Genomic DNA, 7,425 nt, shown 5'->3' with positions numbered 1-7,425 from the left:
CAAGGTCCAAGAAAGAGGATTATCAAGTAACTCGACAGGGTCCGACGTGACAAAGTCGGCCCAGAAAGATAAGTTACAAAGATAATCCCTGAAAGAGACCTAAACAAGGTCCAAGAAAGAGGATTATTAAGTAACTCGACAGGGCCCGACGTGACAAAGTCGGCCCAGAAAGATAAGTTACAAAAGATAATCCCTAAAAGAGACCTAAACAAGGTCCAAGAAAGAGGATTATCAAGTAACTCGACAGGGCCCGATGTGACAAAGTTGGCCCAGAAAGATAAGTTACAAAGATAAATCCTGAAAGAGACCTAAACAAGGTTCAAGAAAGAGGATTATCAAGTAACTCGACAGAGCCCGACGTGACGAAGTCGGCCCAGAAAGATGTAAAGCTACAAAAGGTAATTCCTGAAAGAAACCTAAACAAGGCCCAAGAAAAAGGATTACCAAGTAACTCGACAGGACCCGATATGACGAAGTCGAGCCCAGGGCACAAGTTACAAAAATAGTCCCCAAAAGAGACCTAAATGAGGTCCAAAAAAGAGGATTACAAACAAAACCAAGCCAAAGAATCAAGCTGATCATGGTAGGACAAAATGTGAGCCTACGAAGGTACCAAGACAAGTGCAAGCAGACATGATACAAAACTACTAAGTTATGATAATAACAAGCTTCAGAGGCCACCAAAATCAGCCCCGAAAGCTCGGAAACTACTTTTTTTTCGAACTAAAAGTTGCTAAACAAGCAAACAAAATAAAATATCAACAGTCAGCAAAAACACCATTTACAAAGATAAAGAAGTTCAAAAGCCCACAAGCCGGGCTATCTACATTAAACATAAGAAAACTCAGTCAACATTAGAAGACTTCTCAGCGGCATCAACTCGGGGTGAAGGAGGACGAGTCTGAAGAGGCACCGCATCTACCATCCCATCATCTCGGTTCAAGATTTGGCAATCCAGTTCCCTTTCTAGACGACTGATCCCAGCAGTAGAAGTTGGAGAAGTCGGCACAGCTGAAGTCTTGGTAGTAGGCAGTGAGGGACGATCATCATCATCATCATCGGGATCGTCAGGAACAATCTTACCATCCCTAATAATATTGTCCAGGCTAATAAGGGAAAGGTCAAGATCTGGCCCAAGAACTCTGAATTGCTCTTTCAGATTCTCATAAGCCGCAGTAACACTACCTACAAGATGACTTTGGAGTTTGGAGTAATCGGCCTGAACAGATTCCAACCTACCCCTGAGCTCCATCACCTCTCTATAAGTAGTAACATAGCTATCCTTATGTTTTTGAGCCGTATCCTCGGCCAGTTGCACGGCAGCCGCCAGATCAACAGCCCGGGCCTTTTCCCCCTTCAGCTCCTTTTTTAGCTTGGCCACTTCCACTTTGAGCTCCTTCTTCAGACCCTTAATTCGGTCAAATTCTGATTTCGCCTCCTCCATAAAAGCCTTGGTAGCATGGATAGGAAGATCTTGAGCAGTTCGGTATAAAGCTGCTCCCATGTGTGCCAGTGTAATACCACTCCGAGTAATAAAGTCTAAATGACAAAGAATTGATACATCGTCGGTAGACATGACACTATAGGGAGCAATCTGTTGGTCTACAAACCCAATTGCATCAAAGTCGGGAGCACCAAGATTAAACGGCTCGACAGTCCGAGGTCTTTTTGGAGGAGGAGCAACTAGAAGAGCAGAGGTACCCACTGAAGTCTAAGGCGGGTCAACCAAACGAAACCGGGGAATCGGGATCATCCTCCTCGGCCCAGGAGAGCTCGGGACGGACGGCTTCGACAAAACTTGGGAGGACCCTTCCCCGACCACTTTGGCCGGGACGTTCTGAGCCGCCGTAGCCTTCCTCGCCTTCTTAAAGGCCTTTAGTGAGTCATTATTCTTCGACATCTCTGAAAAACAAGAAAAATACAACGACTTATGAATACCCAGAAAAGAAAGCAGAAAACAAAAGACATAGGAACACAGCTTATAAAATACCCAGCACAGCACAAATCATGGATGGATCCCCCAGAAAATTCTTGGTCTCAAGATGAGGAGGTTCCCCCCAAATATCCTCTAAAGTAGCGACAAAGGCCTGCTCGACCTCGTCTAACATCTCCCAGGTATACTTAGACACAACTACATTCCTCTGCCACTCTAAAGGAAAACGAGGCTTGCTATTCTCATCCAGGAAGAAAGGACGAGCTCCTTCACTAGCTCGGATCTTGAAAAAGTAATTCTTAAAATCGTGGAAAGACTCATCATACATGGAGAAGACTTTATGTCGCTGGACCGATCTAAAAGAAATCTAAGAAGCTTTCTTTTTGATAGTCTCAGGCTTGGTCAACACAAAGAGATACAGAAAAAGGGTTAAAGAGGGTTTAACACCAAACTCGTGACAAACCATATGAAAAATCTTAATAAAACCCCAAGAATTTGGTTGAAGCTGAGATGGGGCCATGTTGCAAGGCCACAACAGGTCAGTCTCAAAGGAAGTAAAAGGAAGGGTAACATCCATCTGGCTAAAGAAGAAATCGTATGCATAAAAGAAAGGACGCTCTCGTTGGGTCGAAGTAGGAAAACAGACCCTGTCATCAGAATCGGGTGCCACCAACTCATAATTGTGTTCTTGATTCTCACTACTACATATCCGATGGTGTTTCCTAAGCTCCGTGCAGAATTCCGCATTAGCTAGGGATACACACAGCAACACCAGGGAGTCCAACCAGTCGGACATCCCCTCAGGAACCTTAGAGGACGCCTCGACAATATTTTTGCGAGACGACATGGCCAACTAATCCTACAAAGAAAAGGAAACGGGTTACTAACCCCAAAAAAGCAACTTCGGACAAAATGGAAGCAACTCGGACAAATGCGACATTAAGCACACAAAACAGTAAAAGGAAAACCCCAAGATGCACACCAAGGTCCAGGGGCATCCTTTGGAGGCAATGACAGAGTGAAGTCTCAGAAAAAGCTACAAAGATAAAACTCTCTCGCAAGCAAACAACATCCCGAGGAAAAAAAGGCGAAAGTCAAGGAAAAGTCATCAACAAAAACAAAATCATCAATGGAGCAAACAAAGTTATCAAAGGAGCAACCTTTTTCGAAACAGCAGTACGAAAATCAACGACAACACACGAAGCCCTAAAAAGAAGCCAGAACTAGGAAAATCACCCAAAGCATACATAAGGATGAAAGAAGACCAGGAAACAGGCATCACAGCAATAAACCAAGTACGGAAACTAAGGAAAAGGTTCAAGCTTTGCAACGTACAAAATCATAGCGTCATCAAAGAATCAAAAACAAAGCAGCAGAAATAAACAGTGAAGAGAAAGCAAAACCAACCTGGAAGAAGGAGGAAAGCTTTGAAGGAGAAAGCTGAAAAGCAGAGCAGAGCAGCAAGGATCGACTGCGATGCAGAAGCACCAGCGAATGCCAAAACGTCACAGAGAGAAAATGAGAAATACAGGACAGGAAACGACGAAAAAGAAGGGAAGTTACAGGAAAAAGAAAACCATCTCTTGGATACAAAATTTGAATAAAGGAAACCAAGAAAAAATAGGGGCATTAAAAACCAATTAATGAGGGCATTAAAACCCTCACACATTCCCAAGGATAAGACGCTAATACAAAAGCGCGCGCTCTCAGAGGAAGCGAAACATTCCGCATTCAAAAAGGAACTCTACAAAGATGAAGTCGACAAAATGCTCGAGTTCGGCTCCACCCGAGAAGGTTCAAAGTCCTAAAAACTAGGATTCTACCTCCAAAGAAAGACCGAGCTCGAGCAGAGGCACTGTTCATACCCTGGGTCGAGCTATCCGACCCGGGATGTTCTACAGACAAAGCGACCGATCTCTTCAAATAGCTCGGCCAAATCACAGGAAAGCCCATTAAAGGGCCCAAATAGAGGAACACGACCCCAATCCAAAGGCTTTTGTCATCTTTGACTTTTGGCTCCCTAGGCGAGGCTTTTGAAGTCAGGACAAACCGACCTCCTCTCAAATAGCTCGGCCAAATCACAGGAAAGCCCATTAAAGGGCCCAAATAGAGGAACACGACCCCAATCCAAAGGTAGCCCAAGCCTATAGAGATAAGGGCGGTTCCCATGAAAGATAAGATAAGATAAGATAACTATCTTATCTCTAGAAAGGTCACTCCACACTATTATAAATACGCTGGAGCACCCATGTATAACTCATACTCTGATTCTACTCAATACCTGCTTAATACCCTTGCTAACTTAAGCATCGGAGTCCCTTACAAGTACCCCCCACCCTCTGGGGACGAAGGAATCAGCACCACCATCAAGTTCAATGAATTGGATACAACCGTTTCGACCAGCATAGAAGATCTCATCCGAGGTTGACCTATGGCTTTAGGTAACCTTCGGAATAGAGTTCTATGCCAATGCAGTGCCCTAACCTGGGCAATCTTATGGCTATCTGAGCTATGTTAGGGGGAAGGCCATTGATTACAGCCCCTCCAACATAGACAGAATGTTGATGGTGTAGCAAACAAGCTCCACCCGAGGCTTTGAAGAAAGGATAAAGCAGTAGGACCCAGGATTTAATGAAATCCTCAATGAGATTTGTGTGCTGAATGTGCAGTGGATTAATGACAAGGATGGGAGACCCAACCGGGTGATTAGAAGAGATTTGAGCCCCCAAACTAGAGGGTGGCTAGACTTTGTGAGAAGGTCTCTAATTCCCACCTCCAACACTTCAAAGGTGACTAAAGAAAGGGTTGTGCTCATATACAGCATAATGAAGGGAGAAAATGTTAATGTTGGGGAGATGATTGCCAACAACATCAACAAAATACTGAAGAGTACCAAAGATAGCTCAAGGTTGGCATTCTCCAGCATCATCCAAAGGCTATGTGATAAAGCAGGAGTTGAGAAGATTATTGATGAAGTCATGATGGAGTAAGACAAGCCTATAACTGCCAAGAAGATGGCCAAGGTGGTAGCTGTTAACCCACTTCAAAAGGGCCAGGGAACATCGAGCTCATGCTCATGAACAACACAGGCAACCTCAACAAGAAGAAGAGGCTGAGGATCAACCACTTCACCTATCACTTCAACCACCACCATACCACCATTACCAACAATTTCCTGAAGGTGTCAATTGGGAGCAGTTGCAAGGAGACATACACCAAATGAGAGGAGACATACACCACATGAGAGAGGATGTCAACCAACTCAAACAACAACAACAACAATGGGACCACAAGAATGAGAAGCAAGAACAGTTCAACTGGGGTGAAATGCAAGGCAACCTCGGAATAATCCTGGAATAATAACAGAACCAACTAGTGAACCTTGCTGAGTTTATGCATCTCTATGAAGCCAAAACCATAGCAAGAGGACAATATGATGGCTATGCACAAACAAAGTTGAGCTATCTGTGTAATGCAGTAGCCAACCTGAACCCCAACTACCCAATAACGTTCAAAAGGTGGAGGAGCTCAGTTCAAGGCAGGAAGAAATTGCATACCAGCATAAAGAAAATGTGAAATCCTACATGAAGAGGCTGGGATTTTGGAAGCCCAAGGACTCAAAGGCACAAGAAGGATCCTCCAAGAAGAATGGTGATGACTCCTCCCCTTCTAAAAAGAAAGACAAGGGAAAAGGGTCAATGAACTGAAGCTGCTCAAGGTTGTTAAGTCCCAGGTTGACATTCCTAAAATTCTGAATTTATGTTTAGTTCTTTTTATGTTTCTGTTTGATAATAAGTTGCAACGCTAAGATAGTTTTTGATTCCCTGAAGTTTCTTTTATGAGTCCCTTATGTTTCAAGAAAGAAAGTGCAATGATGTTTGAAGTCCCTTAGTCATCAATAAAAGAATAGTTTGTTTTCATAAGAGTCTATTGTGAGTTGTTACAAAAACAAGAGTAGAAGAGATTAAGACCAAGTAAGGGTGTTCAAAACCAAGAGATAAAGGAACTAAGTGCAAGACCATGAATGAATTAAAAAGAAAATGAGTCATAATGAGTAACTAGACTTAGAGGAAGTGACAAGTAAAAGCTAAGGATGTCCCTTGAATATCTATAGAACTGAGAAGTAGTAAGCAATAAAAAGACCCAAGACCCTGAGCATCAACTACTAGGATGAAAAGAAATATAAATAACTTAAAAGAGTTAGATAATCCTAGTAGATGCTTGTGGTGAAGATGTGTCAATAAGAGAGACCTGGGCAAGTAAATTCTTAGGGGTATTTCAAAACCTAGCACCCTAAAACCAACTGGTTTGGGAGTACTAATTGAAAGCCTAAGCTAAAGGGTACCTAAGGCAAACACTTAGAGTCGTGGTCAATTGAAAAGAAAAGAAAAAGAAGCAACTCTTGCTACTTCAAGGTGACAATTAAAAAAATGGTACCTAAGGCAAACACTTGAAAAATCCTCAAGAGTCTAGGAGTTCATTGTGGCATTGAAACAACAAATACTCATGCATGTATTAATACTTATCCTTATTCTTGGAAATGAATGCATTTATTTATGGTTGAAGTCTCAATTCATTTAAGACCAACTCACATTTATTTGCTTGGGACAAGCAAAGCTTAAGTTTGGTGTTGTGATGACTTCCGTCATTTACCCTTTTACCTATGCAAAAGGACCATAAAAAGAGCACATATTCATTGTTTCAATGCAATTTCATGAGCTAAATGATAAGTGTTAGGGTACATTGCTTTGAAATGGGTTTGTGTTGAATTTCAGGTGAAAATTGCAACAAAAAAGGAAGAAAACAACAAAACAGAACGGTGCGTGTGAAACTGGCGTGCCACTAGGAGCAAACGCCATGAAAGTATATAGGCGTGGCACGCTGGTACAATTTTTTAGAAAGCAATGTTAGAAGCCACAAGAGGGACGTGGCACGCCAAGATGGGCGTGGCACGCCAGGACCATCAACCATCATAGGCGTGCCACTTGATGTCAAAGGCGTGGCATGCCAGCTCCCAAAGGTCACTTGGGTGTGCCACTTGAAGACCCAGGCATGGCATGCCAATGACTAGAGAAGGCCAAGTAAAGCTGGGCATGCCACTTGATGTTGAAGGCGTGGTGATGAGCGGATAATTTGTATGCTTTTTGGCATTGTTTTTAGTATGTTTTTAGTATAATCTAGTTAGTTTTTAGTATATTTTTATTAATTTTTAGCTAAAATTCACTTTTCTGGACTTTACTATGAGTTTTTGTGTTTTTCTGTGATTTCAGGTATTTTCTGGCTGAAATTGAGGGTCCTGAGCAAAAATCTGATTCCGAGACCAAAAAGGACTGCAGATGCTGTTGGATTCTGACCTCCCTGCACTCGAAGCGGATTTTCTGGAGCTACAGAAGCCCAATTGGCGCGCTCTCAACGGCATTGGAAAGTAGATATCCTGGGCTTTCCAGCAATATATGATAGTCCATACTTTGCCCAAGATTTGATGGCCCAAA

This window comes from Arachis duranensis, chromosome 4, assembly GCF_000817695.3.
Source record: "Arachis duranensis cultivar V14167 chromosome 4, aradu.V14167.gnm2.J7QH, whole genome shotgun sequence".
NCBI lineage: Eukaryota > Viridiplantae > Streptophyta > Magnoliopsida > Fabales > Fabaceae > Arachis > Arachis duranensis.
The sequence above is the reverse complement of the archived record's forward strand: the minus strand, read 5'-3'. Positions refer to the sequence as shown.